Genomic DNA, 12,517 nt, shown 5'->3' on the forward strand with positions numbered 1-12,517 from the left:
CACCCAGAGAGTGGTGGCTGTGTGGAATGTTCTGCCCCAGAGGGTGGTGGAGGCCCAGTCTCTGGATTCATTTAAGAAAGAGTTGGATAGAGCTCTCAAGGCTAGTGGAATCAAGGGTTATGGAGATAAGGCAGGAACAGGATACTGATTAAGGATGATCAGCCATGATCATATTGAATGGTGGTGCAGGCTCGAAGGGCAGAATGGCCTACTCCTGCACCTATTGTCTATTATCTATTGTGCCAAACAAGAGATCCAATGGCATACAGACCCAATGTCCTTTTCTCCAGGACTGCAAAACAATGGGCACTTTTCCTACAATCTTAAGTTCTTGAAAGCAATTGTTTTATCAAGGAAGGTAGGACAATTAGAAGGCAGAATAACATTTGCCTGAAGTTGTGAAGTGTGGAAAATATGGCATTGGAAGACTTAAAACCATGACGAGTCCATTCATGTCGTGGCACAAAGACTACAATGTAGCAGAAAAACTGCCTAATGTACCCAGTTCCAACATGACAAAAGAACCCTATCTGGCAGGTCAATCCAATGTGATCATTCACTGGAAGAAGAGGTTCTTCATATCATGTGTCTGAAATGTTTACTTTTTCTCATCATTTCCCTTGTTGTCATATCTTGGCACATCTTAAAACAGGCTCATGGATTAATCTTATCTGTGCCTCTTAATATTGCACACACCTCTGTTAGATCTTCTCTCCGTTACTTGACTTCAAAGCCAAAGAACCACACCTTCTTTCTTGCAACTCAATCCCTTTAATCTTGTGATAAAGTTCATGGTTCAAGTCTTTGTGGTAGCTCCATAGCGTGTTTTTGTCAAAACTGAACACAACACTGAAGGGAATAGCCAAGGTGCCATCCCATTTTAGCAATCGCACCATCCTGACTTAGTACACTTAGTTATTGAATATTGCTTATTACTGCCCCTTTGTACTTCAACATGTGTCTCATGTTAATCTGCCCTCACATCCTGCATTCAGACATTAGGTAGACTTGGCATACCAGGTTGTTTATATGTCCACTGCCAACTTGACCACCGATCAGAGCCTTGTGACTAGTAACTGGTTTGGGACTGTTAATGGTTGCTGGCCTCAAGCCTTCTGTCTGTCTGCTGTTGGATACTGGCAGCCAGCCACAAATTTCCGTAGGAGACTGCAAATAGGCTGATCTTATTTCCCTGACTTTCCTTGCATTGCTGTCCTACACCTCAATCCAAATCAAATCAACAAAAAATTGTAAGAAATAGGAACACGTGTAGCCTATTCAGCCCCTTGAGCCTGCTCTGTCATCCAAAAAGATGATGGTTGATCTGATTGTGGCCCCAACATTACTTTACTGCCTGTCATTCCCCAACCCTCACACTCATAACCCATGACTCCCTTGTAGGTTAAAAATCTGTCCTTGGATATTTTCAATAATCTAGCCTCTAGTGCTCTCAGCAATAGAGAATTCCAAAGATAAGCAACCCACTGAGAGAAAGAAAAGTCGCTCTTTCAAATTTAAAGAGGAAACCCTTTAAAATTATTTTTAAAAAGTGTTCCCTCGTTCTCCCGAGAGCACGGTACTCCCATGGGGCAGCACGGTAGCTCAATGGTTAACACTGCCGTCTTACAGGACGGGGACCCCAGGTTTGATTCCACCCTTGGACGAATGTGTGGAGTTTGCACAATCTCCCCATGTCTGTGTGGGTTTCCTCTAGGTCCTCTGGTTTCCTCCCACAGTGGAGAAAGTGAGGACTGCAGATGCTGGAGATCAGAGCTAAAAAATGTGTTGCTGGAAAAGCGCAGCAGGTCAGACAGCATCCAAGGAGCAGGAGAATCGACGTTTCGGGCATAAGCCCTTCTTCAGGAATCCTGAAATTCCTGAAGAAGGGCTTATGCCCGAAACGTCGATTCTCCTGCTCCTTGGATGCTGCCTGACCTGCTGCGCTTTTCCAGCAACACATTTTTCAGCTCTTTCCTCCCACAGTCCAAAGATGTGTAAGACTGGTGGATTAGCCATGGGAAGTGGAGGGTTACAGGGACAGGGTAGGAAGGTGGAGTTGGGTAGGATGCTCTTCGAAGGGTTAGTGTGAACTTGTTGGGCCTCGGGGCCTGCTTCCACACAGTGGGGATTCTTTGATTCTAGTTTTTGATTCCTCCACAAGGGGAAATCTCCTATCTGTATCTATCCTGTTGAGTTGACAGATGTGTTACTGAAATGTGACATTGACAGTAAAGGTTGTGAGATTTAGCCAGAGTCTAAATTGGACTAATGGAGGGACAATTCCATTTGCTTTAAGCGAAGAGAGGAATTCAACCAAGTTGTGTGTTTGTGCACTTTTAAATACTCTAGAAATAAAAGTATATTTTGCCACGAGTGTTCTAATTCTTCAGAAGAATAACTTGTATTCATCTTTCAGAATTGGTATTATTCAACCTATTGCATGGAATAAGTATTCATCAATGTAGGTTTTAAATGTCAAAACCTAGTTAAAAAATCCTACAAATATTTTTCAAATAAGATCATCAAAACAGCAGTAGCTGTGATGCTGATAATCTCTCAGTTGTACACGCCATCATTGATAATGGCAATGTATTCAGTGGGGAAATGAATATTTTTCTGTACAGTACCAATAAACAAAGGAGCCTCAAAGTCTGTCAGTTTCCTCACTGGCTCAGAAGCTATGTACCCAAGAGATTCTGATCGCCCACATTGACAGGAAGACTCTAACTTTGATCAATGCTTTCATCTTAATCAGAGGGGTGTGAGGGGTGAGCCTAAACATCTACAGCTTAGAGAAAAGTGAGAAATAATCAGCTGACCACCTTTGCCTGGTTGCTATCTCTTGCAAACTGCTGGGTTTTCAATTTATTCATCCATGGGATATTATGGGAATCAATGGCTCAATCAGCATTTATAGCCCACCCTTAATTGCCCTAAATCATGATGGTGACTGAGTTCTTGAAGCTTGAGGTCAAGGTACACCCACAGTGCTGCTAGATAGAAAGCAAGGAGAGGGTGAGGCTGTACAGTTGTTGGCCACCTACCCCGGTTGAACATGAAGCTGATGACCCCTATAGAGTCATAGGGATGTACAGCACGGAGACAGACCCTTCGGTCCAACTTGTCCATGTCAACCAGATATCCCAAATTAATCTAGTCCCATTTGCCAGTACTTGGCCCATAACCCTCTACATAAAGGCTGGAATTGACAATCCTCCCTCCTGGAGAGTTTGGCACTGAGGGAAGGGGTGTTTATCAGATAGGGAGTGGCAACTGGGAACCCCACTGCTTACCTGCCTATGCTCCAGACAAGGCTTCTTGCCCACACCATTCAATGCCCTTAAATGGGCAATTAGTGTCCATTTCTCAGGACATTATTCTCCATCACTGGCATTTCACCAGTCACTGGGCAGTCCTCACACAGGGTTAATGGGAACAAACCCAGTCAGGGATACTCATGAGCTTTTGTGGAGGTAGTGATCCATTGTTCAAAGGTAATCAGTGCCTGAATGAGGGAGCCAGCATCGGGAAGAGGGTAGACCTTTTGAATCCAGTCTACTCTCTGCCCTTTTTCCTCCCTCGCTCAGCAGTGACCTGGGTCTGTCGCTGATCCTAGGCTTCAATTTCCCCCAGTATATTAGGTGCAGCTGCCACAGCTCCCCTTGGAACTGACTGCAATGACCCCCACTAACTGGAGGGAGAGGGATTTCCACCCTTGGTGTCCCTGATTGTTGTAATATTTCCAGCTGGCCTTCTCCAGAGGAGGTGACAAGAAGTTTCCCACCAGGTATCCAAGCCCATACCAGACCATCTCACTTCAGTCCCACCTGAAGAATGGCCTTACATTTGAGGGAGATCAGTATCAGGAACATCCTGAAGAAGGGACCCAGAAGATCAGAGATAAAACACAGCCTTTAATTGCAACTTCTTCTCACATGCCTGTGAATAATTTCAATCACTCTTTGTCGTTTTGCTAAAATCTACCTTCATTTGACATTCCATCTTCAGACAATTCAAGTTTCAAGAGAAATGGTTACAGCAACAAAGTAAGAACAGAAAATGTTGGGAATATTCAGCAGATTTGGCACCGTCTGTGTCCCTCCAGCATCTGCTGTGTGTGTTTCTGGAGAGTTAGAAGAAGTGGGTGACAGAGAGCATATGAGATCTTTTGGGTGTCTAGCCCACTGCCTTTCGGCCCACCCTATTCTGGTCCTCATCATACAGTGAGATATTGAGAAAAGGGTTAAGTAAGCAATTACTTGAAGGTTAGTTACTAAGCATGTGCATAAAGAGCTACTGTGCCACAGATCTTATGAAACTGGGAGCTGAGTCTATAGGTTATAAGAGATTCTCACTCTGCATCCCACATCTGTGGGTGGCACGGTGGCACAGTGGTTAGCACTGCTGCCTCACAGCGCTAGAGACCCGGGTTCAATTCCCGCCTCAGGCGACTGATTGTGTGGAGTTTGCACATTCTCCCCATGTCTGCGTGGGTTTCCTCCGGGTGCTCCGGTTTCCTCCCACAGTCCAAAGATGTGCAGGTCAGGTGAATTGGCCATACTAAATTGCTCGTAGTGTTAGGTAAGGGGTAAATGTAGGAGTATGGGTGGGTTTCGCTTCGGCGGGTCGGTGTGGACTTGTTGGGCCGAAGGGCCTGTTTCCACACTGTAATGTAATCTAATGTAATGTAATGTAATCTAATCTAATCTAATCTAATCTGTAGTTATGTTTGCTTATCTGAATGCAGGTATAATGATATTGCAGGGTGTTGGGGAGGCACCCAGCTTTAGGATCTGTTGAGACCCTGAAGTGGTCAATTATTGGCAGTGGAGACCCTTAGTTTGCCTCCGTACTACACTGACAATGAAAGGCAGGCGAATGTGAAAAGGCCAATCTTTAACTGGTTAGAAGGTGGGAATAGTGAATTGGGGAGATCCTTCCCCACTCTTGTGCCTTCGAGTGTGGCCTCTGAAACTGTTTTGCAGCCTCTTTGATCATCCCCCAAAGGCCCAGATACCTCCCTGTCCAAAAGATCTGGGACATAGTTTAATCTGGACATCACTGAGGTTACTCATGGGCTTCCTTGCAGTCCAAGCAGTGCTCATTACTGAATTCTGACTCTGCTGGGACTGTGCAAGACCAGCCAAACTGCAGCTTTCAAGTGGGACTCTGTCCCACTGAAGGGTCAAACCTGACCCCCAACTCTTTAAGGACATTCAGAGTGTGTCAGGACTGGGAAGGCAGCCTTGTGTAAAGTCAATTGGTTTGGGAATGATTCTCTTTCTGGGCATTGGTGGGGCTGCAAACAGTAAATCAGCTCCATAAAAACACAGCCCAGATTTAATGTTATATGTCAGACATAATGATGTTTCAGCAGAATGGGGAAATGTTAGAAATGCAATAGTTTATACACAAGGGAATGGGGGGATTAAAAAGAGAAGGAAAACGGAAGGATTTGATAGGGTGGAACAGGGGAGAGATTGAATGACAAAAGGAATTATGATGCAAGGCAAAAGTGAGTGGCAGTGTGACAAATGAAGGGTGAAAATGGTAAAAGCCAAATACTGTGGGATGTTGGAAATCTGAAATAAAGACAGAAAATTATGCAAAAACTCATCAGATCTGGCAATATCTGCAGAGAGACAATCAGGGTTAATGTTTCAAGAAGGGTTTTGAGGAAGGATCACATCACACTCTGCACTGATGCTGCCGGATCTACTGAGTTTCTGTTTTCGTAAGGGACAAGAAGAGATGGCTGGAGGAGATGTGAATTGCAGAATGATGTATGCAAGAACACGGAAGCAATTAAAAACAAATCCTACAAGGAGAAAGGAGTCAATATGGAGACAGATTACAATCCAAAATTGTGAAATTCAGTGTTGAGCCCAGAAGCTGTGAAGTGCAAATTCTTGTGCACAATTAGGAGTTTATTTATATTCTCTTATTTTCCAGAATGTGAGGGCCTAATGTGAGAAGTTAATATAGAGAACAGCTTGCTTTATCAAGTTGCTTACATTCTACTGAGATTATTAATTTTATTGGTACTTTATTTTGCATCACTGGAGAGACTCAATGGAACCTCACAGAATTCTCCAGTCACTATATCTGCAACCAGGGTTTAACCAGGGTAGAGGATGTAACAAACCAGGTTTCAAAAAATCCTGCTTCACCAGTTTAGATCTTAAAAACATTTAGATAAATTGGGTTGTTTGTAGATATTGTGAAGGAATTGTTTGTTTGTATGATTTATGTGTGCATTTGTATGTCATCTGATTTCTGCATTTGCATTTTGTGGTGTTTATTCATGTGTTTATGTTGTTTATATGCCTCAATAAAATGTTTGAAACTCAGCTAAGTGTCTCTTCAATTCCTTCAAGGTTTTTTTACATAATTCTTCTCACCGTCAGCCAAATGTACAGACCTAATTCATTCAGGGCCCACACTCTTTCCATAAGCTGACTTCATTAATATCATGTAAATTTAACATTAACAATGGGGAAAATGCAATTACAATCATAAGGGTTTGAACACAATGCCACACTATAGCCTTTCACACATACTCAACAGCAGCAATGATCAACTCTCAGCAACCAGTGACAGCCATTTCCAATCAGTAATGTCAACATACTGCTACCCATGCTGGCTGCTCCCAACTGGGGAGGAGTTGGTCAATGGTAACTGGGATCAACTATTCCTGATTAATATCACAGACCAGTTGTCAACCATTTCAATGGATTGAGGAGTATTGTTTTTTACCTTTCTGGGGTAATCAGACGGGGAGGTACTATGTCTGGAGTTTATACTGAGCTTCGTTGGAATTGGAGGCCAGGGACAGAAAGGTTAGTCTGTGAACAAAGAGGAGAATTAAAATGACAGGGACTCAGGATCATGTTTGCAACTGAAGTTTACTTCATGCTTCGCTTTATACAGAAATGCTGGTTACTTCACTGTCACATGATAAACGTAATAGCTACACTGCTGAATGTCTCCAGACACAGAGTGTGCAACATCAATCAGGATTGTGGAGTTATACTTACTGAAGTGCTGTGCTCTTCAGAAACATTTGCAAAAATGTGGAGTGCAGACATTTTGCATTAAATCTGGCTCTCTCTATTCTGGATGGAGCTAAACTACAAATAACACGGTTTGAATTGCTAGGAAAATTCCACAGTGCTGTAATGACATAATGGCCCAAAAGGGAATAAGTGATGTAATCTCCACAACACACCAGCGACCGAAAGCCCAAATGGAACATATTTTAATACTGTGATTTGCTGTGATAGCTTTCCACCCTGTGAGACAGTGGAGGTGTATTGTTCATGTTCAACCTGCCTTGCAGACATAGCACAATAATCCCAGAGTGTATGCACAGCCAACAGCGATGGAAACATATTATTAAACAGCTCTACAAAATGGAACACGGTTGTTAACCCATGAGTTTCTGTATCAAAAGAGTATTTCCAATATCTCTGTGCAATGTGAAAAAAAGGCAGCTCCAGTAGACGAAACAGGGAAGGGGGTCACCACAACATGAACCGCTCAGTTTTACTGAAAATGATCTAAGCCAATTCCCTCAATTTACACATTCGACATTCAAATGAATTGGGACAATGAAAGCTGCACTGCTCCAAATAATCATTGTACAGACCTGAAGAGGTCAGTCAGGCTCTTAAAAGATCTGTTTTGCAATCGGAGCAAATTAACATGTGGGCCAGCTGTGGGGGCCTGCACCAACAGGTCAGACTCTGCTAAAAGAATAACAGGATCTCAATGTTACGGTAACCTGCAGATTGGCCAGCTACTTGTGACAAAGCAAAGATCGTTTCTGACTAGTGAATCATCATAAGTTACCAACAATTTGAGCCACACTGCAGTCAGGTCCATGAAAACATCACTTTGCCCTTACCAGCTCCCCTCCAAGCCACTCACCACACTGACTTGGAAATAAACTGTAATTTCTTCACTGTTGCTGGTCAAAACTCTAAAATTTCAGTCTTATCAGCATTGTGGGTCTACCTACAGCACATGAACTGCAGTGAGTCAAGAAGGCAACTTATCATTACCTTCTTAAGGACAACTAGAGAGGGACAGTAAATGCTGGACAGCCAGTGATGACCACATCCCACAAGTGAATGAAAAGAAAACATCAAAATTTTCAAGACATTGCTGTATATGCACATCGATTCCCATTGAACTCACCACAGCAAGTTCACTCTTGTACCTAACTGCATAGGTACCCTTGAATCAGATGATGATTGTTAATAACATGACAATTGTTAATTACTGCCAGTGAAGCTTTTTTTCCCCAGAAAGTGAACAATTAAGAGTGGCAAGTTTCATTCTTTCAGATTATGAACTGTTTTAGGAGATTTTCAATTGAAATATCTTATTTTCTCCCTTTCAGACTCTTCTTCATTTTGTTCTTCCTCCTAGTTTATTTTTTCTTTATCATTATACAACAATGAAACACTGCAGATGCCAGAGATCTGAAATAAAATGGACTCACAAACTCCTAACATTCGCTTGTACCTGTGTTTTTGTTTTTGCCGCGGTTTACCTGTTATTTACTAGCTGTGCTACTTAACTCTGATCTGCCTGTATTGCTCACAAGACAAAGCTTTTCACTGTGCCTCGGTACACATGACAATAAATTCAATTCAATTCAATAAAAATAGAAAATACTGGGGAAATGCAGCAGTCCTAGCAGCACCTATGGAACAAGAAGCAAGAATTAATGATTCAGGTACTGACTTTTCAACAGCTACACATTTTCAAATCTGGCCCAATCAGGATGGAGGATTGCCAGATCTTGGATATTTCAGGATTTCCAGTTGTGTGGCTCAGGTCCAGCTGGGTCTAGTGGAGGTCAAGGATCCCTTGGATTGTGGAGCCAATGCAGTGCACAACTAAGGTGCTGAGTTACTTTTGAAAAAAAAGCCTCAATTAAGACTGATGCAAACAATAGTGAGTTTTTGGATACATCCAATGTTCAGGTTGCTGGGATTGATCTACCCCGCCTGCACCTCTGTGCATCTCCAGCCTGCTGCACTGAAAGGCTGGATCTCGATCAGCAACAGATGACTCAACTGGGCGTCCCCTGCTTCGATGAGTTGTTGTTACAGTCTCATCATTCACAGGGTAACCTGGTGTGCTGGAGTGTAAAGACGAGAGTTGTAAAAATCAATAGCACCTGCATGTTATTTCACATCATATCATGTCACTCAGCTGTTTCGCAAGAATGGGTATTGGTGCAAAATCCATTTCATTCACTCAGTCCCTCAATGCTTATGAGGTGATGAATAACTGCATGTCCTTTTTATTTCATTCATTCGTGGAGTGTGATATTTGCTGGCTGGGCCAACATTTATTACTCTTCCCAACTGAGCCTGAGGTGAAGGTAAGCTGCCGTCTTGAACCACTATAGTCTGTGTGGTGTATACCCACAGTGCTGTTAGGCAGAGAGTTCCAGGGCTCACCTATAATGGAGGAACAGTAATAGCGTTCCAAGTCAGGTTGCTGTGTGGCTTGGAGATGAACTTGCAGGTGATGTTCCTATCCATGTATCATCTTTGTCCTTCCCGGTGGTGGAGGTCACATGATTGGAGATTGCCAAAGGAGACATGGTGACTTATTGCAGTGTATCTTGTAGGTGGTACACACTGCTGCTACTCTGCATTGTTGATGATGGGAATGAATACTTAAGGTGGTGGATGTGGTGTTGGTCAATCTCCATAATAGTAATTAGAATCATAAAATCCCTACTGTAGGGAAAGAGGCTGTTCAGCCCAGCTTTTCTGCACTGACCCTCTGAAGAACATTCCACCCAAACCCCGCTATTGAGCTATGAAGGATTTTGAGACATTGAGACAATATTGATGTAGAAAAGAAACTTTGCAGTTCTTGATCTGAGTCACACCAGAAAAATGAAACTTAGGCCACTTAGGTGGCAAGTGTCATAAAGCATGGGATACCTCCTACAAACAAACAGAAAAGCCCACCGAATCTTGTGTCAGTAAGGCACATAAATGGTCGCCTAGCAGATTTAATCATTACATCACTTCACGAGACAGTGACGTCTTGCCCCTCCTCAATTTGCTGGCCAATCAGAAGGCAGCAGGTACTGTGAGCAATAGTGCCACCTCAGGTTCCTGCTGGCACAGCAACGCCAAAGTCCAGGCACAGCAGTCAAAGTAGGTGACTTTCCAGAGATGTGGGGAATGGTGGAGTGAGGGTAAAGAGGGGAGAGTTTCAGGAAAAGTCACAAGCAAGGTGGCTTTTAGCTGCCACACTGCTAACCCCACCCCAACCAGCCAGCCTCTAATCACCCCCAGATCGGGGCAAATCGTGCCCTCTTCTCCATCTTTGCCGATGCACATGCCCCCTCCACCCCCCTTTATCTTCCGTAACCTGGAATGTCAAGTTTGGGCTATCCCATTCAGACCCTAATTGATGTGGAGACATTAAAGTGGCAAATATCTCCCTGATACTCATGGAAATATCTGCCCTTCTCACCATCTTCCCTAATAAAGGAAGATTCCATCCAAACGTTTAAAAGAAGGCCGATTGGCCTAATTCTGTGCCTGCATCCTATCTAATAGGCCATATTTAACTGATCTTCAATCACCCCCTACACTGACACCCTCTTCAGTATGGCTCAGTCAGTAGTAATCATACCTCAAAACAGTTTAAAACCCAGGACAACATTTCATTCTCAATAAATGGCACTAAAATCAATGTATCAGAATGCAGGAATTTTGAGACCATTGACTCACATCATGACTCTCGATAAGACGCAACTTGGAATGTAATGGCATACATTCCACATGCTTGAATGGGTGCAGCTCCAACAAGACTCAAGAAACTAGTCATCCTTTAAAACAAAGCACCCCACTTCACTATCACACCATCCATCACCTGAAACATGTATTCCCTTTACCACCAGCACACAGAGTGTAGCATCTACAAGGTGCACTGTAATAACTCACCAAGACTCCTTTGATAGCAGCTCCAAGAATCTTCGGTCTCTGCAACAGATGCAGGTGTGCATGAACACCACCACTACCAAGCCTTAATTTTGAAATACATTGCTGTCCCTGCATGGTGTTTGGGTCAAAATCATGGAACTCACGCACTAACAGCAAGGTGGATGGACCTACATCAGATGGAGTGCAATTCTTTGACAAAGCAGCTTACCAGAATGGTGAGCGCAATTAGTGACAAGCATAAACACTAGGCTTGCCAACGATGCTAACCCCAAGGGTGGATTGGAAGTTAAAGCAACTACTTATCTCACTTGTTGTGTGTGGGAACTCACAACTTGTTATTGGCTGCCACATTTTCCTCATAACCCTGCTGATCATTTCCTGAAGCCCTGCATCAACCCTTTTTGGGATATTAGGGGCTATGTTGTGCTAACATTTGACATGAATGAATGATATGCACTGATTTTCTGATCAGGCATCCCCTGTGTATGAGGCCTTGGTGATGGCTTGAAGCTTTGAAAGATTTTGCCAACTGAAAGCACTGCCAAAGCAACTTGTCAGCACTCGTGAAGAATCCAAGGAAAAGAGATTTATTGCATCGCAAAGTCTTTTTTTCCTGTTCTTGGAGTGCTCCGGTAGACTGAGCACAAGAGATAAAGATTTTCTTCAATGCAAAATATGATCCATTTTTGTTTTCAATCAAGTATTATAATTATGGTTCACGTTTACAGATTTAAAAAAACACTTGGCTTGCCCTTCAATCAATTGAAAAGAAAAATCCTTTAAAAGCCAAGGGGACTTTGTAGTCCATTCTTGTACTTGGAGGAAGTCCAGTTTAATTTTTTATTGTACCTCCTCTCTGATCTAGCGTAGTAATTTTCTTTAAAAACAGAAAGGAAATTGTCCAACTCATTCCAAGGCAGCACCACTGCCAATGTCAATTTATAGTTGAATACCAGGTCGACTAACAAGACAGATTCCAGGTGGAGTCTCTCTCACTTGAAGAATTTGCCATGGAAACTGAGAACCTATTGCATGGAATGGTTGTCACGGGTCTGTGTCACAACTGAACGATGAAGAGGATTCAGTATGCAACTCTTGTGGTATACAAGGATGGCACTTTTCTCAATGACCTATATACTCAATTAAGCAATTTTGAAGTGTAGCCACTGTTGTAATAGAACATAGAACATAGAACAATACAGTGCAGAACAGGCCCTTCGGTCCTTGATGTTGGAAACAGAGCAGCTAAACGGTGACCTGCCACAAACAGCATTTCCCTTTCCCCACCTCACCCCAGTTCCAAACTTCCAGCTCAGCACTGTCCCCATGACTTGTCCTACCTGCCTATCTTCTTTTCCACCTATCCACTCCACCCTCCCCCCCTGACCTATCACCTTCATCCTCTCCTCCACTCACCTATTGTACTCTATGCTACTTTCTCCCCACCCCCACCCTCCTCCCACTTATCTCTTCACCCTTCAGGCTCTCTGCCTGTATTCCTGATGAAGGGCTTTTGCCTGAAATGTCGATTT

Source organism: Chiloscyllium plagiosum, chromosome 36 (genome assembly GCF_004010195.1).
Source record: "Chiloscyllium plagiosum isolate BGI_BamShark_2017 chromosome 36, ASM401019v2, whole genome shotgun sequence".
Classification (NCBI taxonomy): domain Eukaryota; kingdom Metazoa; phylum Chordata; class Chondrichthyes; order Orectolobiformes; family Hemiscylliidae; genus Chiloscyllium; species Chiloscyllium plagiosum.